The sequence below is a fragment of the Cyanistes caeruleus genome, chromosome 1, assembly GCF_971803275.1.
Source record: "Cyanistes caeruleus chromosome 1, bCyaCae1.hap1.1, whole genome shotgun sequence".
In the NCBI taxonomy this organism is placed as follows: Eukaryota; Metazoa; Chordata; class Aves; order Passeriformes; family Paridae; genus Cyanistes; species Cyanistes caeruleus.
Genome location: NC_141701.1, coordinates 47,870,988 through 47,898,229, shown reverse-complemented (window position 1 = coordinate 47,898,229; position 27,242 = coordinate 47,870,988). Strand labels below are relative to the sequence as shown.

The following is a 27,242-nucleotide window of genomic DNA, read 5'->3' as shown; positions in this document are numbered from 1 at the left end:
CCACATAACAAGTGATAGGACAAGAGAAAATGTCCTCAGCTTCTACTGGGGGGGGTTTAGATTGGGATATTGGGAAAGATTTCTGCATGGAAGGGTTTGTCCAGCATTGTAACAGCCTGCACAGGGAAGCTGCTGAGTCACCAGCCTTGGAGATTGTGGTGGTTTCAGTTCAAAACCAGGCAGAAACACCAATTTCATGTAGTGGTTTAGATTTGCCTATTTGAGTTTCCCGGCCAGCTCACCAAATAATATGGTGAGGTTAGCTTTTGCTAAAATCACTAATGCACCTACTAGAATTATTTACTCATTTCCTGCTGTGAGATATGAATTAGGAGGAAGGCAAAGTAGGCTCAAAACTTAAAAGGTATAAAGAAAACTTTATTAACAGAACTAAAAGAAAAATGAGAATCAGAATTAAACCTTCAGAACACTTCTCCTCTTTTCACAACCTCTTTCACACGGACAACGTAGAGACAAAACCTGGGATTTTCAATCAGCTACCACCTCTAAAACAGTCTTTCATCAATTCTTGCAGGGAGAGGAGTTCATCTTTCCGTGCCATGGAGACTTCTCCACAAGAAACAGTTCTCTTGTGGCTTCAATGTCACGGCAAATCAGCCAACCAGGAAAGGAAAATCTGTTTCCAGTGTGAAAGTCCCTCCCATGCCTTGCAGCTTTCCCAGAACTGCCTTCATGGGCTGTGTCAACTTATGGTGACTATTTTAGGGATGAGCTGTTCTAGCATAAAAACCCAAAAGTTCTTTTCTTTTATATCTGGGAACAGAGGCCTTTCTCCTTCAATCCCCGAAAAAAAGTCTCTCATCTCTCTCTGTTCAAGTTTCTCATTAGATTACAGCTTTTCAGCATCCACACGCTCCAGCATGAGTGTCCTTTTCTCATGGGCTGCGGGTGAATGCTGCATCCCCCCATGCACTTCATGAATTACAGGGAAAAATGAACTCTGATGTATCAAAAATTTATCTTTGCCACAGCCTTACAAAGAGAATTCCAGCCCAAAACCAAGACATCTCCTCAATCCCCTCCTAACTAGAATCTGACTCCTCCTTTACTGACCCCAGTGTCCCACGTTGTTCTCCATACTTGTCTTCAGCCTTTCTTTTTCCTGAATTGGGAGAGAATTGGTGTTCATAGGTTCATCTGTTCTCAAGCTTTATCAACTGAAACAGTTTTTATAGAGTTCTGCAGTGCTGAAAGGTTGCTCTCATCCAGGCTGTGCACTGGGGGGATTGCTCACCGTGCCTCTCACTGCTGCTCACGGGGTGTCTGCAGACGCTGTGCGAGCTGTGCTGACCACCAGCTCCACAAGAAAAGCTGCTGCTGCCGTTCTTGTCCTTCTCTCCACAGCATGGCTGGCTAAAAGTGGCTAAACAAACAAAGTTCATTGTGAGCCATGCCGAAGTAGCCACAGCTGCGTGTGGCTGTCCTGGTTGTGCTGGTTCTGGCCGCACAGTCCTGGCCACGTGGCTGTTCCTGGTACAAGATGGTGGTGGCAGGTCCCAGCCTCCAGCCTCTCCTGGCCTCAGGACCATCCCCAGCACCAATGGCAGGGCCACTCCCAGTGTTGGTCCCTGGCCACATGGCTGTTCCTGGTGCCAACATAGCCCCCAGCTGGCATGGCCCAGCGGTGCTGCTGGAAAAAGGACCGCTGGGCTCTGCTGGGAAGGAGCCTGGCCTCGCTGGGAAGAGGCTCCAGCTGCCCACCAGGACAGGCCCCTGGTGAGGGGCTGGGCAGCCCGTTCATCACCCCTCAGGGGACAGGAAATCCCGGCCAGGCCACACAGGGCCCGTCCAGCCGGCACCCAGTTGCCTCTTCCAAAGCTGGAAGCCAAGAGAGAGATTTCCCAGGCTTACCCATCTTTAAAACCTGAATCTCACAGAGGTGGACCCAGCTTCTAAATGTTTCAGTAGGTTGTCAATTCTCAGAGGTAACCAGCTATTGATTTTTCCTAGGCACAGAGGAAGCTTTTAGCAGCCCCTCTCAGAAAAATCACCTCCATGGGTGGCTTCTTCCCTACTCACCAAATGTCAATTAATGCAAAACTAGCACAGAGGTATTCGAAAGAGGTATAATCATGGCACTTAGAGACATGGTTTAGTGGTGAACTTGGCAATGCTGGATTGATGTTTGGACTCAATGATCATATAGGTCTTTTTTGGCCTAAATCATTCTGTGATTCTAAAATGTAATTAGGTTTGGTTTGGATAACTGCTGAAGCCTCGTGAGATGGTTTCTGTTGTCTTATTCTGTCAAACAATAATGTCACAACTTCTGAAATTCTTTTGGGACATGAGAGACCCTAAAGCATTGTGTAAATTACTACTTTCATTGAAGAATATTTAATGTTATTCTCATTGAGTTAGCATTTTAAGTTCCATGGCACCTCATATGTTTATTAAAAAAAAACCTCCATATACTTGACCTGACAATCTTGCATCATATACTGTCAAATGCTTTGGTTAATTTGCATTTATTTTTTTTTACCAGTTACACTACACTGACTAATAAAACGTTCATAAAATATAAAAGATAGGAAGAACTGTATTTTGTGACATAAAATCACCAGAAGAATAAGAAGGTAGGGAGCAGCCAGAGTCAGTATGACAAGATATGATTAATATTTCTCATGTAAGGTTTTGGAGAGGTTATTTTGAGGTAGTTTTTCAAACTGCTGGAGCTGTGAACAGAAAACAGTGTGGGCAGACTTAAGATACTGTTACTTAAGAGATTACCAGACATCTGTTGTACTGGTTCCATGAGCAAGCCCAGAGTGACTAGTTTTGTGAAATGCTGTGCAGAGATCCTCTTGTTCTCTGTCTCCTATCTCCACCACTGTCTGTAATTAGCTCTTTTCAAGACCCTTGGTGTGATGTGATCAGAGCACTTTCAGGCAAGTGAAGAACTTAGTTACTGAACGTAACTGTGGTCTGAAACACTCTTATTAGTAGTCTTCCTTTTTAAAATGAAGCTTCATTTGTGTGTCTCACCAAAACTGGTAATATTTCCCTAGAACCTACAGTGTGAAGCTTCTTTAGATGGCTATTTTAAGCTGCTGAACTTTTTTCATGGTACTCCTGTCCTTTTGCACCAAATTCTGCTGCACCTCCCTCTGCAGCACTGATTTCTCTGTTGAATGGAGTGTACAGCACCAAAATTTCAGAGAAATCAGTAACCTTTCTTGAAAGGCTCCATTTATGCCACTGTTTTTCTCTAAAACCTAACTAAATTTCAGTTTGGCTTCTTAACGAACTATTAATGTGCATATGAAACATTTTACGTCTAGCATTCTGCAAATTTGAGAGATATTGTGTTTTGTCCTTCCTCATCCCCTTTCTTTTATAATGCTACCTCCAACTTCAAAACTTGCTTTCTTGTAGACTCCCAGGTCTGTAGGAATAAGGAAACCTAAGTAAAATTTTTCTGGGAGTGTAATAGTTAAATTCTGCTTTTAATTTGGTAGAATTTCCTTATGCCACCACTCCCCCTCCCCCCTCTACATTATTTCCAGCTGTCTTTTAAAAGATAGAGGTGGTCACATGCAATTGTAATGCCAGTGCTCAGGGAGACGTGTGTATGGTCCCTTGTTGAGTTATCACTCAGGTGTAATTGAGTAATTAGAAGAGTGTTTGGAAACTGTTGTGAGCCTAATCCTCCACAGTCTTCCTAATAAAGAGGAAATTAACACTTATTAAAAAGGTGAAGTGTGGCACAGCATTCTGGGCTTAGTGAGATCCAAGCTCTTTCTCCATCACACCCACTTCAAAGAGATGGTGTAGTGGTAAGGAACAGCAAATGCAGATAGCTGAGCTCAGCTGCTTCTGGTGCTGTAAGGAATCTGGGCAACCACCTCTTTACACTGGAATCACTGCTAAAATAGGGGTGTTCACAGCAAAGTTTTGTAAATATTACTGTTGCCTACCCACACTCAGAATGAAGAGCATGTTATAAAACTTTCTCTTGATGGCTTGATTTAGAATTTGCAGAGAGCCAAGTGCTCTGTTCCCTGTCCTGAGCCCCATGTCCTTTTACTGCTGGTACACTACTTCACTGCCATTAGTTCTCTACTTACTATCTCCTTGGTGATAATGCGTTTCACAGTGTACGACTGCATCTCCGTTCTGCCATTCAGGAGAGCAAACCATCTACTTTTACTGCTTTTGTTCCTGCCTCTCTGGCCATCTCCCTGCGGCTTCCCAGGAGGTCTCCCAATCTCTATTGCTTTGGAGCATCAGGTGGCTTTATTCTCCTGCTCTTTTACACTTTCAGCCCACTTTGAGAACAGCAGTTTCATAAAGGAAGCTTAATCTTGTAATTTCTTTAAACCACTTATACAGAATCAAATTCTTAGAGCAATTAGGTGATTCCTTTAGGAAGACTGGGAAGTAGGTCTTGATTTTTATAACTACAATATAACTGAATCAAGAAAAGGGAAACAGCTTCCTGCCAGTCATGTTGTATGTGACATTTAAGAACGTGGTGGCTTCCTATTCTTGTAAAAAAACACTTTGAAAAATTGATTTGTATAGATGCGATGTTAAAATACTGCTGTTACACTTTTGAATCTTAACCTCTTAGAGGGAAATTTTTGGTTGTGAGAACAATAAGAAACTAGGTGGATTGGTCAAGTGATCAGTACCACCCCACAGAGCAGCAGTTTTGAAGAAAACCTGGAGGAAAAGGATGGGAAAGGCAAAACAACCCAAGAACACTTTAATGTCTCCAATAGACACACAGAACCACTGAAGGAATATTTAAAGCAGAAATTCAAAGTGAAAAATACGCATATCCTCACAGTCCCTTTTGTAGCAGTTCCAGTAAATTTTGACAGCTAGTGCTTGCCACTTTTTTTTTCAGTAGGAGTGTCAGCACTCGATTTCCAAGCCTTTTGAGCAGGATGAAGACAACTTGCCTGCCAGACTGTGGACTTGGAGGAAGAAGGTGAAGTAAGGATCACGATTATAAGCAGATGTGGAAGGTGAGCTGGATTTCAAGGGCACAAAGATTAAACCATTAGCTGTCACAAACTTTCGTGTCAAGAGCTATGAAATGGCAGGGCATCTAAACATACAGATTTTTTTTGTTTTATTTTGCTGCATTAACTTAGTAATACTCTTCTTTCTTACTACATGTCTGAAAGTGTTTAAAGTGCTGCACGGAAAATACAGAAGCAGTTGCCTCCTCCAAAGTACTCAAAGCTATAAAGGGTAGTGTGTGTGGTTGTACATGTATGTATATATGTATATATATATATATATATATATATATATATATATATATATAAAACAGAAAAGGACATGAATTAGGAATGCTGAGATCTAATATCATACTGGTTCGATAAATTAGTGTGTCTTTAAAGAAGATTAGTTTTTTTAATGATTGACTGGCTGAGATGATTTATGCTGTGTTCACAGTTTGCCTTTATAGACCAGTGAGTTCTCAGTGGGTTGTAGATGTGCCACTGGTAATGTTATTCAAAACAGTATGCCTTGGAAGCTTTTAAACAAAGGCCACCACCACAAAAAAATAAACAAAAAATCTGAAAAAAACCTCAACCAAACAAAAAAAATTAATTTTAAACAGCAGATGTGACCTTGTGGCAGAAAAGCCTGAGAAGTAAGGGGGAAAAAAAAGGATTTTTCTGGCTGCTCTCAGCTAACATTATGAACAGTGTTGCTTGTTGACTGTCCAGCTTGGCTGTTTTATTGAGAGAAGTCTTGTGTCTGGTTTCTGTGCAGATAGATGCTCAATTTTCATCTGCAGCGCAGCTGACTGGCTTTCTGTCAAGCTTGGCTTTGGGGTGAGTCCAGCTGTCATGTGGATTTGGTGTAGAAAGAGGGAGGCCATGCTTGCAATAGGAGTTAAACACTCCCCTACACCGTGCAGGGTAGGTTTTCAGCTCCATTTGCTGTCACTGCAGTAAATCCATTTCTGATTATGTGCTAAAGCCAGACGGATTAACTGCTGAGTTGAACTTGTGAAGTTGCATGTGTGTTGCCAGAGTCCCTCCTGCTGGATAAGGCAGATCTATATATCCTGTAGATTCAGAACAGTTGAAAATTCGTTCTAACATTGTTGCTTTGATGTCTGGTTGAAAGCAAAAAAACCATGTTTGCTTTTGATTACCATGTTTAAAGGATGCTGTCCCAGTAGTGTAATAAATGAGAATTGGATCTGGGACTTAGTTTCAGTAAAAGACAGTGTTCTTCCAGATGCTTTTTAATTGAATCTTCCTGTGAAAATGGGCTCAACTTTGAGTTCAGTAACATACAGTTCAGGGGTTTAGGGCTGAAAAAGAGAGAGGAATGCAACAGATGCTGCACAGTTTTGATTCTTCTTATGTTGGATGATACCGATACTTTAAGCTTATGTTCTCTATTCTGATTCACTATATAAACAAGAACAGCTTGAACCTCAGTGTATAACCTTGACATGACTGGATCTTTACTTTATAGGTCACTATCAGTTTGTCCAAATTGCAAAAACTGCATGTTGGGAAACAGATGAAGCATTTGCATCAATAAAACATTTAATTTCCTTTAACAAAAGCTGTTTTGTGCCTTGGGCTTTTTATTTTTATGAAATGGACCTTCAGTTCTTAATTCATTGTACTCTAGCAGAGAATCACTGAGAACCTCACAGTTAGATTTGAACAAGATAATAAGTCAAAACTATTAATTTTATCAATATTAATGAATTATATATATAAAATGCAGATCAGCCATGAACCAAAATATGTTATGTGTTGTTTTAATGGGATTTCCAATGTGGTCCTGCCAAGAATGTGGGTGTGGACCGGTTGACCTTCAGACCCTTCTGACCTGAATGATTCTGTTGTTGGTTGTGAAGTGGGGTCGTACAAAACCCATAAAACCTTGCAGTATTACCTGTTGGTAAGATACAGCGTCCTAAAACAATTCATCTGGCCCAAGGCCTTTACAAAGATACTGAAGGAACTGGCTACTGGCAGCCTGAACTGTTTTGGTAACCTGCTTTCCACTGCCTTCTTTCTGGCCATTTTTCTGCTATGTGCCAGATGTGCTTTCTGTGTATCATCAGAAGTATGTGCTGGTTGCACATCTAGTCACATGCATCAACAGAGAGACTCCGTGAGATCTGCTCCTGGTATCTTCCTGCTGGTCTTGTCACTTTGGTGGATGGCAACAGAGATGGTCTGGTGATTGAGGCATTGCTGGGCATGTGTTAATAGGAAGGCTGCAAAGCTTGAGTGACTCCGTAAGAGGTTGTTAGGCCTGTTTGGGATGGAAGATTGAGCATCAAAGGGTAATAATGATACCTGATGGATTGACATTGTTGCATTGTCTAAAATCAGTCTGTCTAGATTCACCTTCATAATCGAACGTCTTACTCTAAGGAAACTTGGAGTAAGCCCAGGACTATTAATTTTGAACTTTTTTCAGGGCTCAAATAAAGCATGAAAAAAAAGGAGATACTTGTTATTTCAGTCAATCAGTTCTTATTTTGTTAATCAGTGAGATTTGGGAACTGCAGTTTTCAAAGACATGCCCTTCATCATCTTCCTGTTGAGCTGTATGTGTGTCCATATGTTTTATTTTTCTGGACATATTGATTGTTATGTGATGAATTCAGTATGTGGGTTGCAGTTTCTCCCTGTCATATTCTGGCTGAACACATTCCATATGTAGAGGAAAACCAGCCAAGTGTGGAAAAAAGGGGTTGTGCTTTTTTGGTTTCAATTATGAAAAGAGGAACGGAGGCTGGATGATAAGATACCTTTTCCTGCTCCAAATTATTATCTGAATAAACTGTGGGAGATCAAGGTTTTGTAAAAAAACATAGCAAGGAGGGGAAAGAACTAGAAGTTTGCAACTGCAGATTGAATTTTCTTTGAGAAATTCCACCTCAGGCAGAAGTTGACTGGCGAGTTAACAAGAACCAGAAATCAGAACAGTTTTATGATTCATAACTAATCCTTTGCCCCAAAGACAGAAGCAAGTGTATTTTGAGGCCATATGCATGGAAGGACGGAGGCCTTGGGATGAATTAATTAAAACAATTCTGTCCTCCTTGTTCCAAAGTGCAGTTCATGCTGAGAGAGACTGATAAATTTCTCATTAAGAAATGCTTGTTGAAAATGTGGTCTATTCTCTGTGTTGTCACACTGCCTTTCTGATCTGGAATAAATTACATAAACTGTGTTCCTTTCAGCCAGTGTGCAGAGACAAGAGAATGCACTGGTGAATTTTGTGTCCATTCTGTCATTATGTGTGCTGGGGAAAATAGCCCCAAACTAAATATATAGGCAGAAAATTGTTTTAAGAGAAATATCCCCTTCTGACACTTTGATGTCAAACTGGGGAGTAAATAGTTAAATGCAATGTAGTCACAAGAAGGATAATATTCAGGTTCTGATGTTCTTTGTTTTGGAAATGAGGCTTGCAATTATCTACTTGCAGTTTTTACTGGCTTACCCATCCCTGTAGGTTATCCCTTTTGTAATTGTTTCTCTGTTTCTATGGATAAACTTATTTTTATTTAACAGAGCTTTTAACTGATGCTCACTCTTCTTTACTGTTCTATTTTTCTGCCCATCCTTTAATGAAGAGTAGTGCTATTATGATTTTAGTAAGACTGAAGAATGTTCTTGTGTTTTGAACACTGCCTATTGCTATTATGTTCTATGGCAAAAAAGGATGGGAACTTGTTTGGGTAATTCACAGATACAAGCTTTATTTTGCTGTTGAATGGCTTAGTTCAAGGTAAAGAGTCAAGTTAAACTAATTATTAAGATAGACTGTGTTAGAAGACCTAGAGTTCTAAACTAGCAGTTTGAGAAATGGAGAATCCAAAGAAAACCTGTTGTGAGTTTTCTAAGAAAGATACTGGAATGCAGTTTCCTCAGATCTTATTTCATAGAATCATAGAATTGTTGACAGAGATTTGAAGCAAACTTGTGTCCTTTTACATTTCAACCGAGAAACATGCAATGAGTCTGGAGATAGCACCTTGGCCAGGGAATATGGAATTTCTTTTGTCACTGAAGAAAAATAATGATGGTTTACTTAAGAGGAAAAGAAAAGACAACCTTTCTTTCCCCTCTTAGTTGGTTCTCTTTCTCTTACCATGGCAGAGTGGTGTAAGGGACATATATTTAAATGTGAGAGAAAACACCTCTTTTAAAACTGTAATAAATGCTTATGCAAAGCTATCATGTATGTTTTTCTCACAGATGATGGTCTGTGTATTAGCAGGTAAAGAGTGTGGAGCTTTTGCTGCCATGGTATACTTTGCATCACACCAACGTAGAAAAGAAACAAAACCCTTGCAGTCCATAATTAATTTTATATTTATAGAGAAATTGCTAACTTGCATTAGAGAAGGGTTGTAGTTTCATGTCCTATTTAGTCAAATTCTGAATGTGTTAGGAAAATAAGTATATCCATTCCTGAATAACTCTGGGATGACTATCATTGCCTGCCTGATTGGAGAGACTAATTATGGTAAAGAATTGGATTTAATCTACAGGTTTCTTGCTCAGCCATGAAGAGGCTAGGAAAAATAGTTGTAAAAATGTTGATGTTGGCAATGAATTTGCTTAAATAACAACTTGCTTGCTTTTACATGCCTACTCAGGGTGATATTACAGTGTGGACATGGGTCTGCAGAAGATGTGGTTTTATTTCCAAATTCTGCCACTGAGAGATGGCACATGGCTTCTACATGCCTCAGTTTCCCTCTCTCTAAACCGAGGGTGTTATTGGCCTGGGATTGTTTTAAAGCACCATATGATAGTAATGTTTTGCTGTTAAGGTCTTTTATAGTTGAGCCTTGGAGGGTCCGTAGTTCAAGTCTCCTGGTCAGGTCCTTGGGCTGCTAAGCTTCATGCTTCTGTCAGAAAGCTTAAGACCTCAAAGAACAAATGGTGCTCTTGGCACACATACGAACAGCTATTTGGCTTTTGTGTTCAAACCTTCTGTTTAATTTAAATTAGTTTTAATTAATTAAATTTAGACATCACAGTCTCTGGTTTGCCTGTGAAAACTCTTTGCCATGTACAGAGAGCCGGGGCAGCGTCTCCACTGAGATGACTTTGTGGTGAAATGGATTGCAAAGTCCAAGGCCTTTGGTGAGTGAAGCAGCCCATGGCCAGGGTTCTGTTTACCCACCATAGTGGTGGTAACCAGCGTCTGCACTGCTGTCAAAGGACTACATGAAATACCCCGTGAAAGTAGGCTGTGTCTTGCAGAAGGTCTTCAGATAGCTAAAGAAAGCAGTAGCTGAGGAGGGAGTAAATAAAGCTCTTGCAGACCACATGCTGTCACAACCTTTCCCCTCCCCCCAAACCCCCTCTTTTTTTTCTTTTTTTTTTTTTTTTTATTGGCCATATGTTTTAGTAGTCTAAGTATGTGTCAGCGGTAATCCAGGCTCTGTGCTTTTAAAGGATGATTACCCAGTTTGTTGCTGAAGTGAGACCTTTTCTTCCCCATTTAATTAATTTCTGTGAGGGCTGTAATCGTAAACCCATTCATTTTTTTATTTATTTATCTATTTATTTAGTTTTAATTATTTTTTTTTTTTAAATTTAACGCAGATTGCTCTTTGTGTGGCTAAATTTAACTCACATCTCTTTTTGCCGGCTGCCAGTCTGTCCCCGGTTATATGATGGGGGGGTGGTCAAACAAACCGGTTTGTTCCCTGGATGCTAATCTGAATTTCAGAGGCGCTGTCCTTCAGCCCCGGGCTCTGCTCCCCTCCCCCTACTCCCTGATCTCTGCAAACAGCCTCTTCGGGTCTCTTTCTCCCCTCCATCCAACCCCCCCTGCTCCAGCCCTTTTTTCCTCCACTGGCTCACCAGAATAGTAAATGTTGATTATCCTTTCTTACTCATCCCATACCCCAATTCCCACTTACGGTGTTTGATGTACTGGAGAATTAATGCTCCTAAAATTCAAATGGCTTAAAAGCCCGCCGCTCTGTACGTTGTATTAAAGATATCACGGTGCGTTTTTGGGAATTAGATTTTATGGGTTTTCATGGGTTAAAGCAGGTAAAGGGTTTTCTGATGAGTTTAAAAAAAAAAGGTGGTGACCTTTTGTCAGGGTGTGATGAGGGTCATCTTGATTTTATGTAAAATAGTGATTAGGAACTCCCCTCTGTAGGGAGTAATTTCTCAGGTCACCTTGGCGGATCAAGGAGGGGTTACTAACTAGCATTGCATCCCTGCTTGTAACCCGTCGTAGCATGGATACAGTTCACCTCCTTCTTGCCTTAAAAAAGAGGAAACATGGCTAGGAGGCATGCAGCAAGGCGTTGTCCTTGCACGGAATAAACCCTCCTACCTGCTCTGTGGAAAATAAACAAACCCACAAACATACCGCCCTAGTAGATTGAAATGTATGTGTGTCGGGGAGGAGGGGAATAACACGTAGGAAAAGATTTATGCCTTCCTTTGGGCTGTTGCTTGGTAACAGAAAATGCCTCTTAAGCCTATTTTTGGAGAGGGGAGGGGTGAAACTTGATTCAGTGACCAACTGTCCCAAGCTGGTTGATTTCCTGTTGAGCTCTCCTTTGTTTCTGTCAAACAATTGATTCTTACCCTTTACAGATAAGAATACTGTTGGTGACATTGCCCTGAATCAGCAGGTTGCCTTGTGACAACCACAAAACAGACCTGTTAATTTTAATAATTTTGTTAATGTTAAAGGGATTTCGGTTTTTTGGAGGCTACTGCCTTGGTTTGACTGGGATTTATTTATCTGTGTTGTGGTTTTGGTTTTTGGGGTTTTAGTTCTGGGAATGCCTGTAGTACAGTAGGCAAATGTAATAAATGTAATTGAAACCTTTTTAGAGAAGATGTAATAAATTGTTTTCTCAGTCTGAAATGGTTGGGGAAAAGCAGCCATGGTTTTGGGCCCATTAAGCCTTTTGTCAGTGGGGGGGAGCAGAAGTTAATTGAAGTCACTATTGAAGAAATCCCCACTGTTTCTGTGAAAACAAAACCCAGATTCTTAATTGCAAATGGAATATTTGCTATTGTTCTTGCTTAATTGTCAGAAAATCATTCTCTGTTTGCCCACCTCCTGATGTTTGCTTAGTAGTAGCGTGCTGGATAGATTTGAACTCAAGTTATTTTTAAGTCATCTGTTTTATTTATATTGCAGAAGCCTATATTTTTCCTTTAGTTTTATGCATGTAGGGTACAAGGCCCACGCATATATCAATGTGTGTGTCCTCTGTAGCTGTGATTATTTAAATGCATTCCAATACCGTTTTCTTCCCTGCCCCGAATTTCAGCATTCAGAGAAGAATTTCATAGCTCCTGGTATCTGCTGAAGGGGAACTAAGGCTTATGTGACAAAAGAGACAGGTATTACCTGCAAAAAAACTGATGAAGTCCCTCAGTGCAGTAGGAAAATGATAGCCACTGTTATTTCCTTCAGTCATTGAAACTCTTTCCTGGAGTATTTCCATGATATTGTGTCACAGAGGAGGGTGAGAAAGAAATACTTTCAATATAAATGTCTTGGCATCTTACAGGTCTTTGCTTATTTGAGTTTAGCCTACTTGTCACTCAGTAGATGAAATTTGGAGGCAATTCCCAAAGGTCACTTCACAGACTTGGAGGTGTTAGAAAAGTTAATTTCCCTTTCTCTTCTATTTTTCCCACATGCTTTCCAGATTGCTTTCCACAAGTAGGAGATCTGTTGTCTGCAGCTTTCAGCATGGTCCTGGATGCATGTGGGTTCAGCTCTTTTTGAAGCCAGTGGCAATATGCCTACTGAACAGTGATTTAGTGAGTGTTGGGTCAGGGATACTTGTGAGATTTCCATCCTTCTAAAAGAAAGTTGCATCTGTGATTTGTCTCATTAAGGGAGGTTCATATCAGACCATGTGAGTGAGCCTGTGGCTGGTGGTCCATCAGCCCTTGCTCCTTGCTGGTTGCCCATTTCCTCACTCCAGTCTCAGCCTTTCCCCCTGTTTTGCTGCTGTTTGTTCGGAGCATGCTGGGATCTGGCAGAATAACAGCCAGAACAACCCACTTGAAAAACAACACAGTTTTCCAGGTTGCTTTTCAGGTGGATGAATTCCTTGATCTAGTTTACCTGCTGAGTGGCATGCCAAGCCTGACTGATGCAGCGTAACACAATGGGGTGGAAGTGACCAGTACTGAGTAGTTTGTTGTTTTGTTTTTTTCCACAAACCACTAGTGCCAAATGTACTGTGAAGTATTTTTAAACATGCATTCTCTTTTAGGTTGAGAAATTCTACTTTTGGATTTTACACTGGACAGGTGTAAAAATTATTTGAACATGTATATGTGCTGCTATTCATTTTTATTTTTTTTTGGTCAGAAAGTGATAGGTACCACCAACATGACTTTTGGATATTTTCAGTCTGTCTTGAAATTATACTGAGATCAAAAAAATCACTTGTAGGACTAGTGCCAACTAGGTCAATGTTGACCTGAGAGTTTAAACTTGGCAGTGAAGGAGCTGTTCCAAACTCTTTTAAGAACTGATTAAATTTTGTTTCTTCCTGCAGAATTAGTTTTGTGAAGGAAAAAAAAACCAAACCCTGGAAATTTTATTTCAGGATTGAAATAAATGAAAATAGAAGCCCTGTTCTACATACTTGGAACATATTTTTTGTGTCTGACCTAGAGAAGATGATGAGTGGTTGTTCTGATCCAGGTTTTCTCGGAACCTTTTAAAGAGCATTACTAAGCTGTATGACTCAAATTGTCAGGGAACTGACAAAAAGTCCAGTTCTTCTGGCATCTGAGACAAGCAGCTGAGTCTGCATGGCCTGTGCAGATGACATATCAATTAGAATACAGTCCTGCACTTGTCTTTGTGCTTTCTCTGCCTGGGTTGTGCTGCACTTCTCCCCTTAGAACTGATCTGGTGTGCCCTTTGCTCCCAGATAAAAGCATCTCCAGATCCGCCAGTGAGAACGCACAGCACCTGTGGCTTGCCCTACGGACAGGAGGGCAGTAATTCTAGAAAGGGAAGTCAGTAGAAGACTGGCATCTGCTTGCATTCACCTTCTCATGTTGCTTTTCCAAGGATGGAATTATTTATGTACCTTTTTTTCCCATTTGAATGCAGTCAACCAGAGTCTGAAGAACTGTTATTCAATGTCAGGGTGTTTAGCAGCGGTTTTCTTTTGGGAGGGGGAGCACAGAGTTAGGGTCATGATTCAGCATGGAGCTGATTCTCCATGCTGGGTGAGTTCATGGTGTGCCTCGGGGATGCCATAGTTACAATGTCCCTATTGCAGTTCTGACTCAGCAGCCTTTTAAAGAAATTACAGCAGTGCCATCCTTAATATGAGTTTGAGAAATCTCCCTCTCTTGTGATAAAAAGGCCTATTTGTGGTTTGCAGGACAGAGTTTGGGCACTGTAGCAATGACTTTATGCTGTAAGGATAAGAAAGATGCAACCCTTTTCTCTCCAGCCAAAATCCCCAACTCCAAAACCAGGTGCATCAAAGGTGCAAGGGCCAAGCTTCCCTTCTAGGAAGTCAGGTCATGAGCACCACTTTTTAAGGAGAAAGCAACAAAGAAAAGGCTTTTAGAGAGCCTTTTGCTTCCAGCAAATAGCTTTCTGAAACTACAAAATTGAAACTTAACTTTGGAAAGGAAAAACCCCATGTTCTTCAGTGGAGTTACATGGCAAGTTACTTCCTAGTCTAGCACAGCCCTGTTCTGTGTTAGAACTTACTGTGTAGGTGAACACTCACCTTTAAAAGAGCTCCAGGCCTTGGGCATACTGGGCTGTGCTCATCCTCTAATATTTGCTTAATGTTCTGAGGCCTAAGCTAATGTCTCAAAATCTACCTTCTGCATATTTCTGAATGAAATATGCTCTTTTGTAACCTGTTGGCTCAATGTTTTTATGAGTGTGCTTTCCTTTGTAGAGATGAGTCCATTTCCTACTCAGGAGTGGGGAGTAACCACTCCCATATTTATCTAAAACACATGTGAGTGGATCAGAAAGTATTCTTCTATATATAATAACTGATTTGATTTAATCTAGATCTTCTTTTTGATTTAACTTTTAAGTCACAGTTGCTTGGAGATACACTGCCGTTTTGCTCAAACAGTGCTTTGAAAGTGTAACTTTGGTGTTTACTAATGTTTAACATGATCCAGACATTTCATATAATGTAGTGTAAAAACAGAGAATCTGGACTATTGCATGTTAAACAAGTGTTGCCTCTGTCTGTTATTGCTTTATGAATGTGGGTAAAGGACTGCAGAAGACTGCAAATAAGTGGAGGATATAACTCCTATGTGTGTCAGTGTTATTCTGGAATGGCAGTTTCGGTGATTGGAAAATAAATACCTAATCAGTTGAAAGAGAATCGAACCAATGTAAGGCAAGGCAAGGCCAATGTCTCTGAACTACTGTTACTTTCCAGGCTTTTTGATGCACTGATTTTTATCATCACATGATGACCAAGCAGACCAATATTTTCACTTTTTTTTTTCATTTTTTTTCCTTCGCTGAGCAAAGATAAGTTCATTCCTTCCCCACCCTTGTTCACATGAGGTAGAATTTCTTGCTCATTTTTCCAATGGTTTTGCCTGGATGTTTTTTCAGATTGTTTTCTTAAGTGACTAGATAGCAGCAAAGAGTAAGGGGACAGAACTGAAATTAAACCAGCTAAAGCCAGCAGCTGGGAGATCTTTGTTCTGTTCGGTCTTGACCACAAGACATTCCCAATAGACATTGGTGGGGGTAGGGACTTGGATCTCAATTCTTTGTTTTCTTAATTTTCCTTTCCTCTTTCATGAGTAAAATGGAAATAAAGTGTTACTTAAATGAGCAGCTAAATTCTTCCTAGTGTTGGTGTTGAATTAACATACACTGTAAAGCCTGTAATAAACTGTAAGGTTACAGAAATGTCCTAGGAGGATGTGCTGACTTTTTATTTTTCTTGCAGTACATTTGCTTAAAGTGAATTATCTAAGTACCATGAAAGTGTGTCTTCATTTTACTCTTCTTTTTGGAATGCAGTTTATTAGTGATATCCAGAGGGGTCAGCAGTATAAATAATGTTTGTGTCGAGGCATGTTCGGTCTAAAGGAGGGGGGATTCACAGTGAAGAGCTGTTTTGTTTGGTGTGGCTGATGAGGAGTGAGGCTGGAATTGCTCATAGCTGTCATTCAGGTTTTGTTTCAAAGTCCAAGGACCTACTGGGAAAAACAAAAACCTAATGAAAGCTGACTGTATTTCAGCCCAAACCCTGTGGAATCTGAAATGATGTCCTGACACTGCATGTATTCTTATTCTCCTGCATTCCCATGGTTACTAAGGTAACAGGTTTTTAGAGGCTTTACATCTTCATTGTCAAGTATTTGCTACACTTATTGTTGCTGTTTGCAGATTAGGGCAATTTAAACAATGCCTTTTGAAATGGTGACCAAAAAAATACAAAAAGAAATATAGTAGAAATAGATGTAATGAATCAATTACCTTCCCTTGTTTAAATTTTCAGTGCTACATCTCAGAAGCTATGTACAAAATGTCACACTGGTTTAGTGGAGGGATTTTAAGCACAAGAGAATGCTTTTTTTTTTTTCTCAAAGCATGTTAATTACAGAACTCTGGGTACAGATGTGAGGAGTACCAAATGTGACTTAGTGCCTTTTTTGACAACAGAACTGTGAAGAAACTGAAGTTGGTGTTTGTGTCAGGGTATTGCCTCTCTGCTTGTAGTACATCTGAGACAGTGACCCAAATTTTGTAAGCTGTGTTACCTACTGCATCTGTGAAATCATACTTGAAAAATTAAGCAGCTGGAAAAAAACCTACTTTTTTTCTAACAAAGCTTAACTATATGCAGAACTCCTGTACTTGAACACACTATTCATGCTCCTCTGTGTCCATTCAGATCAAGCAGAAATATGCAGTTCACATCTTCACTGGAAAAATTGATTATAGATGAGATGGTTAGGCTTGTATCTTCAAAAATCTGATATTTAAATTGATTTAGTACCTGCTGACTTCTTGAAAATTAGTGCGTTACTGCAGCAAAAATCTTTAGCATCTTGTTACGAGAACTATTTTTTTTAAAAAAATTAATGAAAGTAGTGAAGTCTTTACACCATGGTAATTTGTGCTATGCAGCTGAGGTACGGTGTGTAATGATTCCACTTTGCCTGACAGAAATGTTTCTAGCTGAGAAGAATCCTGCTAGACTGTGAAAATACAGGTACTGTTCTCCCTGAGTGTCCTTGAAATGAGTTTTTTGCCATAGACTCAAGAGCCCTTTATTGGACAAAGCCATGCAGTGGGTGCGATCCCCATGCTGCTGAAGTGAATCACCAGTGTCCATGCTGTCTTCATCTGGGCAAGACTCAGAGTATGCCCTTAGACTGCTTTTTTAATAAAGGTGGGTTATATGAAACAGCTTTACTGCTGCTTATTTGCAGCTCAGTATAGTTTCCTTGGAAGCATAAGTGGTGGTGGAAAGGGAACCCCTGTTGAGCGCTGTTTTATTACAGTTTTTACAGATGCTGCTGACGGTGGTTTGTGCTCAGCCAGGCACATCTTTGGTCTCAACCATCTTTACCCCCATTATCAGCAAGAGGTAACTTTCTTGAGGTAGACAAGACTGAGGAGTCTAGTGTTCAGATGAGTACAGAGCAGATTACCCCAGAAAAAGGGAGGTGACAGATGGGTGGCTGACGCCAGAGGGGTGAAGCCGAATGCAGACTGAATTAGTCCCTGCAACCAAGGACAGAAGGTGCTTGGCACGCAGCTCTCACAAGTTATCATTTTAAAGCGTTTGTAGGGAAGCCTTTAATTTGATTAGGTTATTTCCTTAATAGTTTTGTACTTGTGGTTGTTACATTGCCCTGGACAAAGGTGTGATTTGACATCAAAATTTAGCTTTATACTAAGCCATTTATACATAACAAGATTTATTTTTTTCTGGTACATACAAAAAGCTGAATTAATGAATCTATATGTATGTATGAAAATAGGTATACTTCTGTGAGATTACTGAAGGAAAGGTCATCTTCCTTCCATCTCACTTAAAAATGTGTATAATGCATAAGAGAATTAAGGTATGCAACTAAAAAAAAATATGCAGTGCACCATATAATTACAATTGTTTATTAATATTTTTATTTTGTTTTTACGTTTTAAGTTTTTAAAACTTGTTTAAACCTGTTGTCATACTTTCAGCACTTCCTTTAAGCTTTTTGAAAGTTGTAGAACCAGAGGGGAAAACAAATTTATAATTAGTGCTTTGTGAAGCTTTTGAGATTCAAAGCTACCAGTATTCAACGTGTGTCAGTTGTAAGCTTACTGGGAGGGCTTGTAAATTCCTTAGTTGGGACAAAAAGGTCTCTGCAGCGTAAGGTTTTTAAGGACAGACTTGAATGCAGAAGGGTCCACAAGAACTTGTTTTTTAAAAAATAAATAAAATAGAAAAGTCATACTGGTGTTTGCCAAACTTGGGATAATCAGTGGAAGCCAATGTGGCAGGAGGCTGTAGCACCCTCTGGCAGTATTTTTCAATCCTCTAATAAGCATCTTCCCTGCAGGAGCAGGGATGGACATCCACCCATCTCTGGTGGTATATGGAGCATTTCAGAGGAGTTATAGGGAGGCCTCCACTTTAGGAAGCAGGGAGGATATCAGGGTGCTTTGTGCATGCTTTGGCATTCCAAATCTAAGCAAATATTACTTAAAAGCATTTGCATGGGCCTCAAAGGATCCTTCTACTTTGCTAATGAAAATCAGCCTTGCTCCTTCCTTCTTTTGGTTCCCCATCTGAAAGACAGGAGCAAGTCTTGCACAAAAAACATGTTTTTCAACCCATTTTTTTCATCAATGAAAAAAAATTACCTCTTTTTTTTAACGATTTTTATCCCTTTTTGGTCAACTTTTTAGATTCCATTTTTACTTCCTTTAATCCTAATTTAAGTTGAAAACTTCTCTTTCATGATAATCTTAAGAAAGGTTTCTGTTGAGTAGGCTTCTTTCTCTTTAGCATAATTATTTCAGACAAACTGAAAGATGTTAATAAAATTATATGGAGGTTAAACTTTAATTAGTTGTTAGGTACATGTTCTTCTCTGCAACGTGCTGGTCACTGATTAGATTCTAGGAGATTCTGCTGGGTGCTTCATAAGAGTGCCAGCCTTGACAGTGAATTTGAGATCAGAGTTTGGAAACCTTGATTTAATTTTTTTTTAGAGCATTGCATTTGTTGTTCTGGGGGTTTCTTTGTTTTTGGGGTTTTTTTTGGGTTTTGTTTTGTTTTTTAGTGAAAGACATTTGAATGCCCTTAATTTTAAATAGGAGCCAGAAGGATTTACTTCTTACTTACCTCTAGATATTTCAGCAGTAAGTTATTACCCTTCAGTGAGGTAAAGGGTATTTACCTTAGTAAGAACCAACTGTGGTTGAGCACCAGAAAAACAGGAGGGGTTTCTTTTTCTGCATGATTTGGCTGTTAAAAGCAAATTGAAGTTAAACTCTGAGTTGACTTAGCTGTTTGCATTCTTACATATGGCATGAGTTTCTGCAGTTGTCTTAAAAGATTTTTAATACTGAAAGTGTGGGTAAAACCAACAAGATGAATAAGTTGCTGGAATGTTTAGTGTGCTCCTGGCTCAAACAAGGGAATGACTTTTATTCTTTATGGATTAAAACAACTTAATGTTTTAGCAGACATATAATTTCTAGACTAATAGCATAGTATGAAGCATAAATGAGTTATAAATTTGCATTATCTGCAGAAGATGCAAATTTTGTTCTCCTGAGCCATTAGGCAGCCTACCAGTTTATTCCCATTGACAATGATGGCTGATGAAGAGGCACAGACATTGCAGGATCAAGCTATATATTTAATTTCTGGCACACTGGAAGCTCCTCAGAGTGTCTTTTGTTGGCAAACAAGAAAGTTTTTGCAATGTAAATAAGTGTTGTATTTTGCAGCCCACATGGAAGAGAGATGGAATGAAATGTCAGAATATTCTTTGGGTTTTGATGAAGTGGTTTTCCCTGGGAGAACAGAACACAGAAATAATTCAAGAACCCTTTTAAGGCTGCAAGATTTAACTACTTTATATCTTTCTCAAGCAGCCTGTGCTGAACACCATTTGCTATAAAAGAAACAGTGACTGAATAAATTGGGGGGGTTCTCCTCAATAACTGCATAAAAGAGAGATTGATAAAAAGCAGTAAAAACCTATTCTTTTCTCATGCTATTTTTTTCCTATAAACTGACTTTGTGGAATTTCCACACAAAATTCTTAAACAATGTCCCATTTTTAACATGGTAGCTCTCAAATCTGGGTGGAAAAGCTGTTGGTCATGCACTAGAACTAAATTTAATTAGTCATTGAGTAACCTCTTCATCTGACACTTAGTGTTAAAATAGAAAAAAATATTATCAGATCTCATTTATTCAGACTATCTAAACTGAATGTATCCAGTGTTAACCCAGACAATTTTTGTAATATTTGCATTAGCCTATTAAAATTTTTCTTACATTAAGTGTATGTAGTGCTACAGCCTCTGGTTAGGTAGGTATTGGTTGAATGAACTTATGGGAGGAAATTTGGTGGTTTTCAGCTCTGTTTCACAAAACTAAAGTAACTCCTGAGGCCAAACAAGTACAAAAGATTGCAACTAACTTTGGTTTGCAGCAAGGAAACTGGTGGAAACCAGAAGGCCAAGGGGTTTGTCTTCCATCTGTGCTGAAGATGCAAAGTCATGCTATCTATAGGAAAAGAAAGATGACATTGCCCTTTAGCCTGGGTTTAATGTAGGTCAGTTGGGTCACCAGATGACATGACTTTAATGGCCAAACTGCTTTTAACAATTGCCTTGGGCAGTGTTTAATTTCACTGATCTTTGCCAGGCTTCAGGAGGAGAGGAGAAATCCACCTTATCTTTTGGTTTTCACACAGTGATGATTTAATCCTCCTTCGTATTGAAATTTCTCTAATGAAACCTCTTACCTAGTACACACTTGTTATAGTTGATTGCAACACAGGTTTGTATGAAATTTCAGAATGAGCTGACAAAAAAGATTTTAGTGTTGTTGGGCTGTTCAGCTGCCTTGTGCAGAATTTCTAGTCTGCTTAAGTTCACCTATGGTTTATTATCTCTCTTTCACATGCAATATCCTCCTTCCCACTGCAAACCACTGCAACAATAAATCATACTGTAATAACAGAAGAGGAAGGATAGAGCTGAATTCCAGTTGTCCTACTGTTTTTCCATCCTGGTGATGTACTGGAATAGCAGTTCAGGGAATATACAGTGTTCTCTTTTGGAAGTACCAAGTACCACTATATATATATATATATATATATACATATCTATATCTATATATATATATATCTATATATATATATATATCTTAGAAAGTGCATGGATGTTTGTCAGTTTTGTATAGATGCTGTGAAAGGGCTACTGCTCAGAAAAAAAGTCTTGGGGTTGTAATGGAGGGTGCTATTAACGTGCTAGCTTAATGGTCTGTAATGGTAGTGGGGAAAAGACAAAGACAAGCAAATGTTCAGGCATTAGTGGGGAAAAAAAAAGGAAATGAAAGCAAAAAAAAAAATCTGCCATGCACATGCATCTTTAGGATACCTATATCTTGAAGGTCACATGCAATTTGTTTCCTTCCTCTTTCTTCTGTGATAACACATACTAAGATTGGAAAAAAATACAGAGAAAGAAATAAGATTTATCCAAGTGTAGAACAACTATTATGTAAGGAACAGCTACATTGACTGGACTTCAGCCCTGCAAGTCAGACAGCTGAGGTCCTTGATAATACTGCGGGGCAGAAAGTGAGAGCTGTCTTCTGGAGGAAAAGAACTGAGGAGCATCAAATGAAATTAGCAAGGGCCATGCTGAATGCAAACAAAAGGTGATAATTACCAGTGTGAGGTGGGTTATGGCACTCCTTTCTCAAGTCTCAGGCATGGTGCTTTCTAAAGGAACTGGATAAATTTATGATTCCTGTTAAATGGGCCTTGAGCTGCAGATCAGTGTAGGTTAGGAGAATATTTCAGGTACTTAGAATTCCAGGAACATTGTGGAGTTTGTGTTCTTCTCTGAGTATCTGCTGTTGGCCACTGTGTGACTTAGGGAAGCAGCCTGTGGTCTGACTCTCAGGTGTGTCTGCTTTTAGGTTGATCTGACCACTCCATTGTTTTTCTTTGATTAGTGTGGGTCACTATGTGAAAACACTTTTGGGTGAAGTGGGCTGCAGGAAGCGTTCCAGGTCTGCTCTTTGCTCACAGTGCATTTTCTGTAGGCAGTGAGCCAGATGAAAGCAGCATACAGGTGTCTTGTCCGCACCATGTTGGTTTTATAGGTAATAACATTAAGTATTAACAAGCAATTCCAGGAGTGCCAGAACTGAAGAAGCTAGTTTCCTAAAGGTTTGTCTTTTTCTTTGTTAAAGAAACTTAAACTTTGTTTAAAACAAATTAAACTTAAAATGCTTTCTGTATTTAGGATGTGGTTATGATCAGCCCTTCCAATGGCTTCCTGTTGTACTACCATTACACAGTCAAATGTCCTGCCTGACTGGCTAAGTTTCCTCATGAATATTGAGAAGCTGAAATATTTTTCAGAGCTCTGTTCCTTTGTTTCATTTGCATGGAATTGTGGGTTTAAGAGGTGCTTGACAGAAAACATGTAATAGGAGCCATGTTTCTCTTGGAAGCCAGGCAAACAGAAATAGTATGAAATAAACAGAAATAATACAAACAAGCCAAATAATCCCTCGTCTTGCCCCAAAGTAGTAATAATATAGTTGAAAAAGTCACATGAATGTCAAAAATATATTAATGTTAATCTTTCTAAAGTTTTGAGTGTAATACATAATACAGGCTAGTTCAATGCTCATGGATGTGAGCAGCAACAGTGGGGTATGAGTGTGACATCCTATTTTTCTTACATTATTTAGTAACTGACACACATGCTGTGTTCTTGCTGGTTGTTAACAGCATGTGAATTATGAGGCCAAAGGGCTCTTCCTCATCACAATGGCTAATGTTTGCAGAAATGCAAAGGTCACGATCATGACTACTTTTTTTAATGCCAACTGGACACTGATGACAATTACTGAACTAGACAGTTCTTAAAGGGTCAGTTTATTGACTTATCTTCCCTGCTTTGTGAGGGGTGATGGAATCAAAGCAACTGCCTGGCTTCTGAGCTGTTCCAATTTAAGTGAATTTAGCCTTCAATAGTTTCCCTTCATATTCCCATGAAAAACGAGAGCAACTCGTTCACTAGGTTTATTTTTCTGTGTGGTGCTACTTGATTAGCAATATTATTATCATCTTTCAAAGAGAAAAGAAAATCAACTTTATAAAATATATTTTGTATTTTTGAGATAACTTTCCTTCTAACTTCTAGCTTAAACTTAAATGCAGAAAAAAATTGGTGGTTTTGTACTTACTTACAGATTGTAAGTGCCAATGGTGACTGTAGTGTACTTTTGGAAAATGAGTTTTTTAAACAAATTTGAGTATTGACATCTTTGAGCTAAGCCCAGGATGCTCTTTATAATAAAAGAATAAATTTCTTTACTTGCCTATAGCTGAAAATATGTCCATGTGTATTTTTGGTTTTTTAACAGACATAATGTATTTGGAGGGAATTACAGCTGTAGGACAAATGGTCATGGGTTGTATCTTCTCTTTCCCTGCTCAGGTGTTCAAAACTGAGTGTCCATGAGCTTAAAATTGATTCTGAATTAAGTCCTCTGTAATACAGTGAACTTACATCTGTGGGATGCTGGAAGTATGCACTGCAGTGCATTTAGTTACCCCTTACAGTGATTAAAAATTTGGAGACATGAAGGCTATTATTTGTTTCTTTGGAAACCATACTTTCCAATTATGGCACTGAATGATTTCTGGAGTAATAAAATACTAGACTAGTATTTTGAGAGAGGGCAGGTCACACATCAGGAAGTTGAGTCACAGCTGGAATGGACACAGCACTAGGAAGTATCTTTCTTAATAGCCTGAGAAGACAAGAGGTATTAGATGACCTAATCCTTTTCCTGTGAAATTTTTGCTCTTGTGACTTTATTTTCCTGGTTGCCAAGACTAAATGTGGAGGTCATATTTTTTTTCTTCTTCTTTTTTTCTCTTTACACAGGAAAGTTTCGTCAATAAACAGCTGTTTAGTTTGAACCTTGCCTGAATTTATGGCCTTCTGATGCAGGTACAGTAGGAGTATGGTAGATGTGATACTAGAAATTAATTTTATCAGTTTACAAACCAATTGAGTAATTACTAAAAAGAGGATTAATTACTAAAAAGCCACTAAAATGGCTTTATGATGAGAATCTTTGAAATGAAGCTGGAAATTATGCAATCAATGACTGTGTGTTTGGTAATAGCAAATCCATATGAATTTTGTCTGAAGCCAGACAAAATCCATAAGAATTTTTTCTGATCTAAAGCCAGATGTATCAATGCAACAGTTGAGTGTAAACTTAAAAATTCTTGTTTGTATCCCCTTGGGAGCTGGAGGGTAGTGGTGGCAAAGTGAAGGTTGAAAGCCTTGCCAAGGTTAAAACCAGAGAAGGAAGACTCACTTTTAGAAACAAATTACAAGAAACAGCAAATACTTTTAGACAAATTATATTATTTGTTTAAAGTAACTATAGGTGAAACTTAAAATCTGCTGAGATTTACAAGCGGTTTCTGTAGCACAATTTAGTATCCCAGTGCTTTACCAGACGTCAGTCATTTGTGTGAAACTTGGGCTTGTTGAACAGCTGTTGGAGACTACTCTGTCCCCTTAGTTCAGTTGTTGGCAGTTTTTGGCATCAGGCAGACAGCTGGAGCAATTGCTTTTTTGCAGAAGGGAAAATACTGTAAAAACATTGTTCTTGCTTGCTTTTCTTTTTTTAAAAAAAAATCCTTGCTGTCTAATTACTTTGTACTTGGCAGCAGTAGATTTAATCTTGAGTTTACATCTTTGCTGTCCCTTCAGAAATTAGCCAAAGCTATTTGAGTTAAGAGCCAAAACTTCTAGTTTATTCATGCTCAGAAACTTGCTAGTGCTGCACTGCTAAAATTCTGCCTCCCCCATGGTTCTGTTACAGCCTGCAGCTGTACAACCTTTAGCTGATCCTTATAACCCTTCTGAAGATCTGAAAGGTACTGAAACTAAGAATGTTTGTAAGGGTGGCTGTTGTGTGTGTGTGACTGTATGACCTTACTGGTTGGATTTAGGCAGTGAGCAGGTGGAAGATGGTGAGGAAATGGAAATAATCATGGTGGGGAGTAAACAAGGAGGCTGAAAAAGTCAGGGAAGCTTGGAGTGAAGGATGTAGAACAAATTGAGAAGCAGATTTGGCTGGCCATAATAGAATCTGAGAGCTTGGAGACTAAAGGGAAAGCACATGTTAAATCAAGATTGGCTTGATGAGGAGGAAGTGTTTTAGAATCAGAAAGGGAAGTGAAGGGGTGTTGAAGGCAAAGCTGGGCAATAACACTGAGAATATGTTGACAAGGAGCCTGAGAACTGCTGAGATGAAGGGGACAGTGTACTGAAACCAAGTGTTTCTGACAAATTCATATACAAATAGGCCATGTCGTTTGTGTTGAGTCTTTGGATGATGTGAGACAGTTGGTGAACTGGGATTAAACTTTAGGAGTGGGATGAAAATCCTATGGGATGATAAGAACTGGCACAGTGTGGCTTAGTAAACTAGGGGAAGGGACTGGTCTGGAGTTTGACAAGCTAGTTGGGAGAGGAAACAGTAGGGTTATATCAGAATAATATGTTTCCACAGAAATTTATCCATTGTAGTCCCTAAAAAATGATCAAAAATATTTTTTTTGGTCACTTTTCTGCTGTGTTTTGGGGTGGCCCTGGCTGGGCACCAGATACACACCAAAATCACTCTATCAGTCCCTTCTTGAGCTGGATGGGGAGAGAAAATACAGCAAAAGGCTTGTGGGTGGAGATAAGGACAAGAAGAGATCACTCACCCATAACCATCAAGGGCAAAATAGACTTGACTTGGGGAAATTATATTTAATTTATTACCAAGTCATGGTAGGGTAACAAGAAATAAACCCAACACCTCTAAACACCTTTCCCTCACTCCTCCCTTGTTCCTGGGCTCAACACTATGGGTCCCTTCCCACTCAGAATATTCTGTGATATTTGTCTCCCTGCTCCCCCCCCAGCAGCACAATCAGTTCATCCTATGTTGTCTCTGCCATTCCTTCCTCTGCAGGGGGAGGACTTCTCACACTCCTCCCCTTCTTCACCAGAGGGTCCCCTTTCCACAGGGTACAGTCCTTCAGGAACAGACTTCTCCAGTGTCACAGGGGTCGCAGGTCCTCCAGAAAGTCTGCTCCAGCCTGGGTTTCTCTCTCCATGGGTCCACAGGTCCTGCCACAAGCCTGCTCCAGTGTGGGTTTCCCAAGGGGTCACAGCCTCCTTTGAGCAGGATTTTGGTCCTCCATGGGCTGCAGGCAGATCTCTGCTCCACCATGCCCCTCCATTGGCTGCAGGGGCACATCCTGCCTCACCATGGTCTGCACCAGGCACTGCAGGGAAATCTCACTTCCTGAGCCTGGAGCACCTCCTTCTCTTCCTTCTTCCATGACCTTGGTGTCTGCTGAGTTTTTTCACGTATTCTCACCCTTCTTTCCAGCTGCAGTTGCAGCTGCACATCAACTTTTTCCTCTTCTTAGCTCTGTTATGCCAGAGGCACTACCATGGTCACTGATGGGCTCGGCCTTCTTCTGCAGCATGTCCATCTTGGACTCCACTGGCATTGGCTCTGTTGCACACAGGAACCTTCTAGCAGCTTCTCATGGAAGTCATCCTTGTACCCTTCCACCCCCATAACCTTTCCACACAACCCTAATGCATACTGTCAGTAAATAGCATAAATCTTTTTGCTGACAAAGTCTTGCCTTATTACTGGTGTTCCACATGAATACTCAAGGAGAGGAACTCCAGAGAGCTTTGCTGCTGCCATTTGCCAGGCAGACATGGGAGAAGTGAGCACCACAGTGTTCTCGCTGATCTGTAGGAATACTGGCAGTACTGCTTGACTTCTGCTTGTCTTCATGAAAACAGACCATCAACTAATGGTCAACCATCTCCTCCCCTATTTGGGGATCAATTACCCCCACAGATACTCACAGCAGTCTGATCACACACTGCTGGAGTCAGGACATTGGTGGGTTTGGCTTAATTGTTGGGTCAGG

The 27,242-nt window shown here is 39.9% G+C and overlaps 1 protein-coding gene across 30 annotated transcripts in view; it reads left to right on the top strand.

The window, feature by feature from the left end:
* The window catches only part of GREB1L (GREB1 like retinoic acid receptor coactivator), a 134,218-nt gene that overhangs the window by 4,774 nt on the left and 102,202 nt on the right, over positions 1-27,242 (top strand). For 5 of the 30 annotated variants that reach the window (XM_086890701.1, XM_086890681.1, XM_086890743.1 and 2 more), the window contains exon 2: positions 24,160-24,225. The exons of 13 other annotated variants lie outside the window; for them this stretch is intronic. The gene's annotated coding sequence lies outside the window, so the exon portion shown is untranslated. Of the gene's footprint in view, positions 1-3,737; positions 3,798-4,873; positions 4,995-22,192; positions 22,425-24,159; positions 24,226-25,114; positions 25,170-27,242 lie in introns of those variants that run through there. 12 more of the 30 variants (XM_086890547.1, XM_086890651.1, XM_086890522.1 and 9 more) reach the window with 9 other exon arrangements.